Source organism: Schistocerca americana, chromosome 6 (assembly GCF_021461395.2).
Source record: "Schistocerca americana isolate TAMUIC-IGC-003095 chromosome 6, iqSchAmer2.1, whole genome shotgun sequence".
NCBI lineage: Eukaryota > Metazoa > Arthropoda > Insecta > Orthoptera > Acrididae > Schistocerca > Schistocerca americana.
The window spans coordinates 384,878,746-384,892,936 of record NC_060124.1 but is presented as its reverse complement, the minus strand read 5'-3'; the positions used below and the strand labels follow the sequence as shown (position 1 = coordinate 384,892,936).

General features: G+C 43.0%; 1 non-coding gene across 1 annotated transcript; it reads right to left on the bottom strand.

Annotated features, from left to right (window-relative positions):
• Nucleotides 1-7,547: 7,547 nt before the first annotated feature.
• On the bottom strand, nt 7,548-7,622 carry Trnas-aga. Its single transcript has one exon. It is a non-coding gene; the product is annotated as a tRNA-Ser (tRNA).
• Nucleotides 7,623-14,191: the final 6,569 nt, after the last annotated feature.

The following is a 14,191-nucleotide window of genomic DNA, read 5'->3' as shown; positions in this document are numbered from 1 at the left end:
GTTTTGGATTTCATCAGCATTCCCTAAACAGGAACGCTGATAAAATTCAAGAATTAGAATGTATATTTAATAGTACGCAAGAAAAAATTCAGCTCACCGTAGAACATGAAACTGAAGAGTCAGTTAATCTCTTAGAAATGCAAATCCTTCAGATCGGGATCTAGGTTGGACACAGACATTTACCGCAAGCCAACAGCAACATATTTAATTATTTCAGCCAACTCCTGTCGTCCGGCAACATAAAAACGTGCTTACTTTACATCGATGTTTTATCGGATAGCTGAACTAGGGCTTTCTACGAATGCCGTCGACAGAGAAATTAAAACAACAGTATTCGATCTTATGGCTAATGGATTTGTCGGAACTGCTATTCCTGAGTTCGGTAAAACAAGTTTTCAAACAGAAGGAATGACAGGGATTAAACGTAGTCACACTGTGGCTCATATTTCCTTATCCAATGTAGGGTTTTGTTCTGGCAAGCTCCTCGGCCCTCTTCGACAAGTCCGTTGGTAGAATGATGGTGACTTCTTACGCCACAAATCTTCGGTTGCCTTAGCTAATGATTTTTATTCAAAATTTTAACTGTGGCTTAGTTCGAACCTGGGACCGAAGACGTTTTTATTACTAATCGGTAACGCTACCCCTTTTTTATTGTGCCTTTGGAAAATTGTAGTTCCTATTCATCTTTTTTTTTTTTTTGCTATTTTTTCCAAGAACGGATTATATTCCGTCAATGTCAATTTGATCTTCGAGCAGCCCTTGGCAGCTGCAGGCAAAAAATAGCTCATGCAGGAGGTAAATTCTGACCGTCGGTCTTTGGGGTGAGCGCTAGTTACGGCTACAGAACTCATTCACTTGCTAGCTGTTGACCAAGTAATGTGAATTTTAGAAGAATACTGTGTGAACAAAGTAAGAAGATTGAGAAAAATTTCGAGTAGACCGAAGTTGTTTGATAGTACAAGTGAAAATACTGATGTGACTGGAACATCGCTAGAAGCAGGTCAGAAGTCACAGAATGATAGTATCCACAACCAAGTGTCGAAGCAACGACTGAAAACGACACTGGTTTATAGTTTACATGACTCAGTCGAAAATGACCTTATCACTTCAGAATGTATTGTGGTAATAACTGAAGAATACATTCAGACTGGAAGTAAAACACAAGAGAGAGAAGCGGAAGTTTTATCGGCGTATACGTTTATGTGCGATGGGGAGCTGACTTGCTCCGAAGAAGACGACGATCGAGGGGAATGTGAATAAGAGGACGGTGACTCTTTGTGTAACGTAAAAATTCAAAGTGCAAACAAAAAGAAAATAAGCTTCCGTCCAGGAAATCGATCCCACGACCCTCGAATTACCGTTTTGTACACCTTCCGCTGTGCCAAATGCTGCCTGGAAACAACGCTATTATAAACGATTCATTTCCCGCAGGTTCCGTACCTTAGTCGGCAAGAACGGAAACCTTTTACGGCCACTTTAATGTCCGTTTTTGGGTCTGTCTGCCTATCTGACTGTTAAAAACCGTTTATCTCAGGAACATATAGACGTCCCAAGTTGAAACTTTTATGCCTTTCGCCACCTACTAAAGTTTACGGTCACTTGGCGGTGCAGAAAGAATGGATATTTCTAGATGAATGAAGTCGAAAAGTGCAGCCATTTACAGGGTGACACTTACTGAACTATGTGGAATAAAATCGTCATAGCTTGTCAACGGTTTGAGTTAGGAGGTCCAAACTGCACGGTTGGTCGTAGGCAAGATGGGAATTAATACACGCATGCACGCTTTGTGTTAGCAACGAAGCCCACTTTTATTTGGATGGATACGTCAATAAGCAAAATTAGCACATTTGGGGGGACTGAGAATCCGCATTTCGTGTTCGAGAAGTCTCTTCACCCTCATCGGTGCGATATTCCTTCATGGCACGGTGACTACCGAATTGTACGTAAAGGTCTTGGAAAATGATTTCATCCCTGTCATTCAAAGTGACCTTGATTTCGTGAAGACGTGATTCATGGAAGATGTAACTCGACCCTAGCAAGCAGGAGAGTGTTTGATGTCCTGCAGGAGTACTTTTGGCACCGCATTCTGGCTACTGGGTACCAAGAAGCCACTGTCATGGGCCTCGATTGACCGCCATATTTTCCGGATCTGAACACTTACGACTCCTTTTTGGGCCGGCCGCGGTGGTCTAGCGGTTCTAGGCGCGCAGTCCGGAATCGCGCGACTGCTACGGTCGCAGGTTCGAATCCTGCCTCGGGCATGGATGTGTGTGATGTCATTAGGTTAGTTAGGTTTAAGTAGTTCTAAGTTCTAGGGGACTGATGACCCCATTTGAACCATTTTTTTCCTTTTTGTGGGGCTATATTGAAAACAAGGTGTACACCAATAGCCGAAAAACCATTGCTGATCTGAAAACAGCCGTTCAGGAGGCCACCGACAGCATCGATTTTCCGACACTTCACAGGATCTTACAGAACTTCGTTATTCCTATGCGCCACATGATCGCCAAGGATTGCAGGCATATCGAACGCGTCATAACCCAAATCCGAATATCTGTAGTGGCGTGTACATGTTGAATGAAGAGTGTGCACTCTGTAGTTTGTAATTATTTTACGTTTTTTTTTATTCAGTTAAGTAATTGTCACACTGCATGTCATATATTTTGGTACTCAGAAACTCACTCATCAACACCTGTAGGAGACTTCCCCTCGACCTGGAATCGTGAAATCTGGAAAGGAGCGAGGTTTTACAATATAAGTATAGGAGAAAAATCAGAAAATTGTTAATTTGTAATTATATCACACAAAAAATATTTCATTTCTTACTTGTTGTCCGATATTTTACTTATAACTGAAACATTCTCAGAAGTCTTGGACTTCCCAGGAATGGTATCTTGCCAGTATCAGTACCGATAACAGACATAAAACCTCGAGACTCTCGACTGCCACGATGGATGAACAGGTCTATTTACGTGATTAAAGTTTGTATGAACACTCAGAGTGCGAGTCCTACTTGCTCCTACTCTATTTTTTTTTTTTTTTCTAAACCTTTTGCCATTAGGAGCTTCTGTTACTTTCATTTCTGGCCACCGCTCTATGTACCAATAACGTGGACGAAAGCGGTGATGAAGAGTAGCTACGTTACCCTTGTGAGACAGTCTGTGAATTCCGCGCCGGAAAAGCCGCCGTGTGGACAGAGTGCGTGCTCACTACGCTGTCGCCTCAGACAGCCCCGCCGCCCTCCTCCACAGCTGACCGACGTCTCGTCCAGGCCTCGGCCGCTACTGCTATAACACTGTATTCTCCCCCAGGGTGCGCCTTTCAAAATTGTTTCCGGCAGTGGTCTTCGACAACGGCGCCGTCGCTATCGCCGCCTCTGTCTCTCTCTCTCTCTCTCTCTGTCTCTCTCTCTCCCCGCCCCCCATCTCTCTCTATCTCTCTCTCTCTCTCTCTCTCTCTCGCTCTGGAACGACGCGTCCAACTCCCCCGTCTTACAGTTCCACAGTTTCCAGCAACTCCACAGCATCACATGTCTTACACGAGTACACGGCTCCTACTTACAGGTTGGCGCAAAATAAGTGTTACGAAGTTTTTGTCTATTGCGACATAATATGCGGCTACAGAGTCTTGCCCTCATATTTGTGCTATTGCAGGCAACCTGAAATTAAATACTGAAGTTTTTCAAAGTGTTTCCCTTCAGCAGCAATGAATTTACAGATCCTTGAACTGAATTCCGTGATGACTTTCTGACTATCATTACTTTAGAATGCTCAAATTTCTCTGGAAGCAGCAGTACCAACATCATGGAGCGCATCTTTGAAGGCTCTGTCCTTCTGATAATACCACATGAAATAATCGAAGACGTCCGCAGTATGACTTGAACGTTCTCCGTCTTGCACGAACAGTAGCTTCGAAGAATTGCTTCGCATCGTGCCGCAACGGCCTTGCCGCAGTGCACCGGTTCCCATCAGATCACCGAAGTTAAGCACTGTCGAGCATGGCCGGCACTTGGATGGGTGACCATGCGCTGTTGCCATTTTTCGGGGTGCACTCAGCCTCGTGATGTTGAGGAGCTACTCGATCGAATAGTAGCGGCTCCGGTCAAAGAAAACCATCGTAACGACCCGGAGAGCAGTGTGCTGACCATACGCACCTCCTATCCGCATTCTCAGCGGAGGATGAAACGACTGTCGGATGGCCCGGTGGGCCACTTGTGGCCTTCAGACGGGGTGCATCGCATCGTGCAGCCGTTATAAATTCGTGCTCCAATACCTTGCTTTATTGGTCAGCTGTAATATGGCTCGCAGTAAAAACGGGCGCCAAACAGTGACTTTTTACTGACGAGGTTGAGCAGGAGCTAGAAAGTGTGGATTCTTCGCAGCCTGGCAGTGCGAGTTCTGTTTGTTGATGTACCTACGGAGATGAAAGTGTGGCTCATCAGTAATACAGGTCTGATCCGTGTCGAGAGTTCCATTTTCAGAGTCCTCAACCATCTCATTTCAAAACTACTATGTCAGCATCACATCCCTGTTCTTCAGTGGTTGGCACCGTTGACATAGTTTCTTTTTCATTAACCTCTGGATAGACCGTCATGACATCCTGAGTTGCTGTGCTGCATGTTTTTTTGATGTCGTGGACTCATCACTGAATAAAGTTCGCACTCGCTCATTCCCTAGAGCCACAACTGAGACTGGTCGTCCTGACTGGCCCTTTCTGGAACCATGTAGATACTTTGTCTTTTGGAAACAATTCAGCAATCTGTTAAACAACGGGGTTAACATTACACAAACGTCTGTATCAGAGGTTGCTTAACTGTTGGCATTACAATTTTACTTCAGCTCTGTACTGTAATCTCATCGAGAAATGGGCATTCCGGGGGTTCTGTCCTTGGCCGAAATGTTCTGTTGAATATGCGTCCCACCAATACGATTACCGTGAAATGCCTTCGCCGTACCAATGTTAGAGCTTTCATACTGGAATGTGAACTGAGACATCGGTGAGTGAGCTATAGAATTTGCAGGGATACAACACAGCAATATCACAAGGAAAGTCATTCACGGCATACAATTAAACCACAGCATACACATACTTTCAAACACTTATTTTCTGTCACCCTGTTTAAGATCGTCTTAGTTGAGGAATAATTTTGTATCTTTAAGTTACACCAATAACAACTAAATATACTGAGGCAATGCATAAACTGACACGAAAGCCACTGGAAGCTAACTTCTTTAATATTTATCCTATCGACTCGTGCTATCTTCAGGATTTACGACTAACATGTGTAATAGGTTTTTGTAGCATGCACTGTACTCCATTACTATGAAATACCCCGAGAAAACCGATCTATTAACACATAAGCAGCGCGTATGAAGAAAATATTGTAATTGTGAAATAAGAATCACGTTATTCACACGACGCTCTGAGTGTTGTCTTCAATACAATCTTCAGAGTGTCTCAGATTGCTTACATACTTCCAGATTTCCATGAGTCTTTTGACACAGTTCCATACAAGGTTTCTAACTAAATTACTTGTTTCCGAATTATCGTAACAGTTTTCTGGCTGGATTTGCGATTTCCTGTCACAGAGAGCACAGTTCGTAGTAACTGATATGAAGTTATCTAGTGAAAACGAAGTGACATATGGGGATTCCAAAGGGAGAGTTACAGGCCCTCTGCTGATCTTAATTTATGTAAATGATTTGGAACAGGATCTTTGCAGCCCTCTTAGATTGTTTAAAGGTCATAATGTAGTTTACCAGCTAGTAAATTGATCAGAGCGTGAGAGCGAATTGAAAATTCATTTAGACAAATGTCTGCGTGGTGCGAAAAGTGAATATTGGTTCTAAATAATAAAATTTGTAAGGTCTTCCGCATACCCAATAAATCACACAAATTTTTGTATTAATAAATAAAAAATATTGATTTAAAAATCTTTTAGTACGCACACCGCAGTTTTCATTACACAATTAAAGCCTGACGTGTACAATGCGTTTAAAATTAGTTGCGACATTCGACGTTTGTCTCACCTGTGGGAACATGACGCCGTTGGCCAGGTGACACAAATGGCGAACCGGGTTTCCGTACGACGCCACGAGCAGTTTGCATGGTACAGCGCCCCTGTTGCCACGCCGTGGACAAAAAGTGCCACGTGGTGTCGCGCTTTAGAGGCACCTACGTCAATTAGCTCTCGTACTAATTAATAATAACAGTATAGCACGTCTGAACACTAGATTCGCAATAAAAGCGCTTGTACTACAGCACGGTCATTGGCTGAGAATATAATATTCTGCTGCAAACTGTTCCTCCGAATTCGTCAAAGAAATGGACAGTGCGCAATATCACTCGGTAGTAATGGATAAAGCTCCAACGGTACAGTGAGGGAAAGCTGCTATTTTTCTCTAGGTGCAAAGAAATGTTCGATTGGATAAATTGAACCTAGCTTGTCTAAGGGGAAGTTAATGGAACTTGTAGTACTGTAGAAGCAAAACACTCCACGCTACCAGGTCGACGAACAGGCTAACGCTAAAGGGCATAGTTTTATCAGGCTTCTCCCGTACCATCCATATTTAAATCCGACTGAGAATATATGGGCCTAGGTGATAAGTAATGTGTCAAAAACAAGAAATTTACACTCATTGAGGTTGAAATGCTGACAAAAGAAGTCATTGCAAATGTTACATCACAGGATTGGTCTCAAGTTGTCAGCCATAACAAGAATGTGTTTTAGGAGACAGGGATTCATGAAGGAATGTGTCGAGTATTGAGTAATACTCTATGAGCAACTACTTCTTTAGCGAAAAGACAGCAGAATGTACAGATATACATCTCACTAAGATTCTACTACAGTTGAAATACTGACAGAATCATAAAACAGCGTATTATTAAACTACCAACAGGGGAGGGGGGGAGACATATCCTTAGTTATGAGTAAGCCCATTCTCAGTAAAAAAATAAATGTGCAGCTTCTTAATTTACATTGTTGCAAAACCCACAGCAGTTTTTGTTTCACAGGCTACTGATGGTCCTTGAACATTACATTATATCTTTTAAAAACTTGTGTAGTTGCTTGAATACCGTGGTAGATACGGAAGTTTCGCATATTAACCATATGGCAAAATGCTCTTCCTATTGCGTTCTATCATTTGCCAGAATCTTGTTTGGATATCTCAGACCGTTTACGAGTTACGAGGACTTGATGAATATTTCATTCTGGCTTTTTCAGTGGCGTGCGTGTTCGTGACGGAAACCTTTACACATATTCCACTTTCTAAACATTGTAGATAATTAACGATATCCTTCGAGGTTCAACAAATAACTCATTATGTTACCTCAAGTTTGTATGCAGCTACACATGACCTATCACATCACACGAAAATTCGTAGCGATTCATATTTTTCACGACAAACTTTAAGAATTTCTCGCAGTAGTTTAGCTAATATCACAAAACCTGTGACCGTTACCGAAGTAATAGGTAAGTAGAATGAGATTTTCACTCTGCAGCGGAGTGTGCGCTGGTATGAAACTTCCTGGCAGATTTAAACTGTGTGCCGGACCGAGACTCGAACTCGGGACCTTTGCCTTTCTCGGGCAAGTGCTCTACCAACTGAGCTATCCATGCATGACTTACTCCCCGTCCTCACAGTTTTACTTCTGCCAGTACCTCGCCTCCTACCTTCCAAACTTTACAGAAGCCCTCCTGCGAACCCTGCAGAACTAGCACTCATGAAAGAAAGGATATTGCGGAGACTGGCTTAGCCACAGCCTGGGGGATGTTTGCAGAATGAGATTTTCACTCTGCAGCGGAGTGTGCGCTCATATGAAACTTGCTGGCAGATTAAAACTCTGTGCCGGACCGAGACTCGAACTCGGGAACTTTGCCTTTCGTGGGCAAGTACTCTACCAACTGATCATGAAGCTGACGAATGAAGCTATAAGTTGTGCGAGACTCACAGTTTATTACCTTAGTGTTTCTCTAAAATCGATTGACAATGATTGCAGTCGAGCTAGCTTGCGCGGCTGATGGGTTACGCGTCGAGCAGGCCTGGCATTATATTCGAATGCTGACGCGTTCAGCGCACGCTGGCAGCTACGCTTTCCTTCACTTGATCGGTACTGAACTGAAAAATCGCAACTAATTTCAAAGGCACTATAGCTTCCGTTGCTTACTACAATCATCTCCAGATGTGTAAACAAGCAGAGAATAAGCAGGCTAAGAAAATTTTTACAGTACAGTAGGAGACACACTATGGGACAACGAGCAGGAAGTTAGGACGTGTACTGCAGAGACATGGATTGACACCAGTGTTCCACCCCGGCCCAAAATATGAGATATGCTGCGCCCTCTTAAAGACGACATAGCACTTCGTGTGCACTGTGTGTATGGTGCCCTTGCGAGTTCAGCAGCATCTAAGTAGGTCAGACAATTCATAGCGTTGTACCGAGCACGAGAGACATCTTTAAAAAAAGGGAGTTTGACAAGTCGGCCGCAGCTGAGCATTGCGTGGTAAAGGGACACAAAATACTGTTTGAGAAACGAGAGTCTTGGCTTGTACGTGAACGTACTGGGATACCGTTATAAAATGGACAGACAACAACAATTTCAACAGAGAGAAGAGCCACACAGTGTGTAGTGCGTGGTGGCGGGCTCTGGGTGTCGAAAGGAAACCACCGCGAATGCTTAACGCTTGCAGGGAGGCGAGAGCGGCAGTTCCAAAGGTGTCGCCGGACTCTTGCGCCATCTGTCACCCGGTCCCGCGGCGGGCCGGAGTTGATACGAGCTGCCCACCCCACCTTCCTCGCTCGCATCGTTTCGGCCCTCTCTGATTGGTGCCAGCCGCCACAATCGTGGTTATAAAAGCAGAACATATGCTAGGCCCTGATCCATACAACGGTGGCGCAGATAATCATACAAACCTTGAGAATTTTATTGGAATTGGTGCGGTTTGAAAAACTAGAAGATTTGATTCTGATAACCCTCTTCTTATCAGGTGTAAACTGTGAGTATTGTTGGTCGAATATCCAGACGCGTCGAATTCCTCCGGACTGATGATAAAATCTTCTCGGGTTGACAGCCGAGTCAATGTGCTGTTTTTCAGTAACGTTTCAGCAAGTTTCTTATTTGCCATCTTCAGGCGAAGTCTTCACCTGAAGATAGCAAGTAAGAAACTTGCTGAAACGTTACTGGAAAACAGCACATTGACTCGGCTGTCAACCCGAGAAGATTTTATCATCGAGATTCGCCGAGAAAGCCTGCATTCTCATATTCCTCCGCACTATATCTCATTACTATATATGGATCGCAGTCCTTCACCCAGTAGATGACTTAGGAAATGTCCGATATACACATACAAACATTAACAGCTCTCATGAATTCCATCGAAAAATTATCCCTCTCCAGGACTACTAAACCTTGGCTGAAGAATGTGGCCAGTTTAAAATTTGGCCAAGTGACATAATAATGCCGCCATAACTCCTCTCCCAGCAGTAAAACTTCATGAATTTCATGGTGTTTTCTCAATTTGTCGACATTTTTCTTGAAAATAGCATTATTCATCAATTAAAAAAAAAAATTCTAATCACGTGTCACAAGGGCACTCCGTTCCGTTTTAACGTCAATATACTTCCTCAACCAGCGACTTCACTTGAAAGAGATACAATGGGTGACGCTAGTCAGAACCATTCCAAATTGATACGTTGCTGGAGGTATCTGCAGTGCACAATGCATCTCTGTTTTCTCCCCAGTGCCGTCATTAGTTTGAGGGTGCAGTCCTTTCATCGGACGAGGTGCTCCACACGTAGCGGCAAATTGCTGTGGGTATCATGCAAACTAGCAGGATATGCAAGTCTACCTCCACACCATATCCTCTACCAGACCAGCTGCCACACACTTGAAATCACCTAATCGAAAACTGTCCTCCTCAGACAGCCATCGAAACTTCCCAACAGCCAGATTATGTTGCGTAGCACAAACTAAAAGTTTGTCAACACGAAGATATGCGATGTAACTTTCATACTCATATGCTTCGAACTGTCCGCCCATTGCCGACTTGTTTACCTTGGCGTGTCTGTGCACACATTTCCAAAGTCCACCGTGCATGCTCCATTCGAAAAAGTTCAACATGCTGACATTGATAAAAAATTCAGTGTCTACATGTAATATAACGTGGAATTCAAAGTGTATGTGGTCATGCATACTATTTAGAGCTTCTCGAAAATATCTGCAAGTAGTCGTACGTCCATGTCCACATATAGCTTTGTATATTCCCTTGAAACATAGACGCTGAATTCCTGCTATACTATTTAAAACTTCTCGAAAATATCTCCAAGTAGTCGTACATCCATGCCCATATATAGCTTTGCATAGACGCTGAATTCCTGCTAAACATTCACCAGATGCTTATACTCTGAATTCGTTATGACATTGCCTGTAAGGTTTCTGGTGAATGTGGGTATGTCAGGCAATGTGACTTCGTTGAGTCTCTTTGATATCAAGGTATTCGTAAGGAAAGACAACGTTATTCGTCATGAATGGAACTTAGCATAATCGGCAAATGCAGCTTTAGAGAGTTTCGTGTCCTCCTAACGCATTTCTAAAGCAGCGCTTCCATAAATCTAATTAGGTCCAGGAACTGTGATATAATGTTTGGGGTCATTCGTTTGGAGAAAGAGATGAGTGTCTTAACGTTCTCAGGCAGGACATGATCTGATCTTTGTGCAAACCAAAATCACCTAAGTACACAGTTATGAAACCGTCATCATAACTGCTCAGATTGTGAAAGGAGGTGGGTATAAGTCAGGGCATGTAGTTTTTTAAGTTGTATGCAGTGTATGCTGTGCTGAAGAACTTCCCCGTTCGATGACAGTGATTTCTACGTGACTTTTCCGCTTTTCTAACGGCAGCCCACAAGTATGACTTTCAAGTACGGCATTTGACAGTTTTCTCATATAAGGCATCATTCCCCTGTGAGCTGATCATGGAGATGTTGTGATCAACATACCACGCAAGTTGTTCTACCTCATTGAGCAGCCACCTCTCAGAATTATCCCTGACAAATGATCTCAAACAATTTTTACCTGAGTCATACCACCGTACAACTCCATATACCACTACATATGGTACATACTGCTCTGTAAAGGTTGCATATTTGTCAGTGCGGTCTCCCTTTGGTAGGCTTTGTTAGTAGTGGGTATCATGCATGACGTCAAAGGTATCAACATCCATGATACCCACTACTAACAAATTCTAAACTTGGAAAATTCCTTGTTGTCGATTGTCATTTCCACATGTACGGGTTCCTACGTGTAACAATCAGTCAAATGCTTATCTAGGCCCTCTCTCGTAATACAAGTGTTGATGTGTCTAGACCAATAATGACATTTACGTCTGTCTTTTCTCTTTTTGGTGAAAAGATAGCAACATATATTCTCTACCCACTTGTATCAGAAAAGTGTATAAAGTTATTCCAAAAGTTTATAAAAAATATGGATAAGCGCTATAATTTGAATGCAAAGGGGTACTTACTACCAGCTGCCTAAAATCTAATATCTCCTTTGTGTAATAAAACACAGAAATTTCAAAAGCTAGCACTTGTGTTTCATAGTGATGAGGTTATTTCCAAGTATGACTCTGTGATAAGCGTTTACCGTTCGATGGAAATTGCTATGTTGATGGCCCATCTCCCATTAAACTGCGCTGTGAAGGTACTAAATGAAAGTTCGATTAAAAATCTCTTTCTTGTAAAATAAGTCTTATTATTTTCTTCTGTATAAATGTTATGGCTGGTTTAGCGGAACCAGTTGGTAACGATGATGTTTGGTTTGTTGGGCGCTCAACTGCGCGTTCATCACCGCCCGTACACATTCCCAATCTGTACACAGTGCTGTCTAGCTACTTTCACGAATGATGATGGAATGATGAGGACAACACAAACACCCATTCCCCGGGCAGGGAAATCTACAGCTCGCCAGGGAATCGAACTCGGGACCCCGTGATCCAGAGGGAGCAACGTTAGCCGCTAGTCCACGAGCTGCGGACTTGGTAATGAGGGCTACTTGAGGGCTACTCCCTTTTTCTATTATCAAGTACCCTCTTGGTTGTGCTAAACCAGCAGCACATCCTTAAGCATTTTGAATTTGATGCAAATCATGCTGCAAGAGAGACAGCAGGCAGTGTATCCATGTTATTACTGAAGCGGACGAAAAGGCGGAGGTGGCCTGCACTGATCTGCTCTCTCAAGTAGCCCTGACCGAGTGCAGTGCCAGTGTGCAGAAGATATATAACAAAGTATATTGATACCATATATGACTGTTATTTACTATAGTATTGTACTATCAAAGTAGAAAGTGAGTATTTTGTTGACGCAGAGTGATGTTAACTACACATTTTGACGCATGCTTGCCATTTATGTGCTGTAATGTTAGTTACAAGTCCTATTTTCTTCTTATGTAGTATTGTTATTTGCTGTAATATGAGAGTAGCAATAGTGTATTTCTTGGTGTGTTTTGATGTTAAGTTCCATATTTACAACCATGTTCCTCAAATAATCGGCAAACAGCATTGAGGATGTGTTACCATGCTGGACACTGCAGATGTTTCATGCTGTTCCCCAGTGGGGGTACGGACTAAGAATGACACTCTCAGCGTGATGGAGGCACTAGGGAGGATGGGGGTGGCGGTGGTGGGAGGACCAATGCGAGCACACGGCAACAGTGTTGGTAGGAGAAGGTGCACACTGGTGCAGTGCGGGAGGAGAGGCATTAGTTGTGGGCCATAAGTTGCAGTCTTCATTATGATAGTTTTCTTTATTTTGTAATTTTTACCGGCTTCTGGGCCATGCCTATTTAGCCTTCTCAACAGTAATGTCAATTATGGCGATACCAAAGTAAGGATTAACATGCAGTCCCCAAACGGAGAAAATCTCCCACCTAGCAGGAAATGAACCTGGGACTTTTCGCATAGCAATCCGCCCCGCTAACCACATAGCTACCGAGGTGGACATGACAGTTGCCACTTCACGCCGAAAGTATTTGAATTCCTGAGTAAACATGAACACACGTAGACTACTCGACAGCTATCTTGGCCATAAATTATAGTAACTGTCATGATAGTTACACATCACCTCCTAAACGAACAAAAGAAGGACCCAAGTGAAAGCTTTGTTTATATAAGTGGAACTAGGGAAACTGGCCAGTTTGGTTCCATAAGAGAACAATGCTCCACACTTAGCTTGTACTGGAGCTGCAACCCCATTCATAGGGAGAAACGAACATAAAAATAAAATAAGGGGAACCAGTATTCACGCAGAAATATTTCAGTATATTTAAGTGTTTGTTGTTCCTGGGCGCCGTTAGAGAGAGGAACTGTAGAGAAATAGTGTGAAGGTGGTTCTATGATCCCTATGAACCCCCTGTCTTAAAGGTGAATTACATCTGACCTCTAGCAGCGGCCACAGTATACTGTGTGTATCTCGTTTGTGGTTACACAGTTCGGAGTACTTCAGGCTTTCTTGAGGCGTCTTTAATTTATATTTTGTGTGCCGTAAGTAATTACTACGAGTCACCTTTCGCCCTGAGCAAGAGAGTCATGTATGCCTTCAGTCGGTAGTCATTGGCAAATAAGGGTTGAGTCGTCTCGTCTGCTCAGCCATAGAATCACGGAACAATGGAATCTGTGCGCTGCTAATCTGGCCACTGTTAAGCTATCTGAAATCAGCAATCTCAACGACAATCAAAGCGGAACACAACGAATAACGCGGATTGTTCTTCACGTGTCTATAGTCAGTCCAGCGTATTTCTCTGCGAAATTAATTCACAACGTAGATTGAGTCTGATAAAGGTTACAATTTCTATGATTCTACGGGCTGTGGGCATTCAACACTCTCTAAAACAATGAGAGAAATAATCACGAATCATTAGCTATTTTGAAGCACTCGTTTCACACGCCGAACGGCTAAATGAAGCAGCAACATACGCTTGTAGAGGGGGCATCAAGATGGTATACTGTGCAGCCCAGTGAAACACGGCGTTCTGCATGAGTAATAACAACTGTTCGCAGAGTTTCCCAAACACTTAACATAGGTTTTTCTAATCATTTTTTTCTGAAAAGACATACAAAAAAAAATACTGTAAAACAGTTTTCTGAATGTTATGGCCCTTTTATTAGTTAGCCTTTGTATTTCACTGTACACAG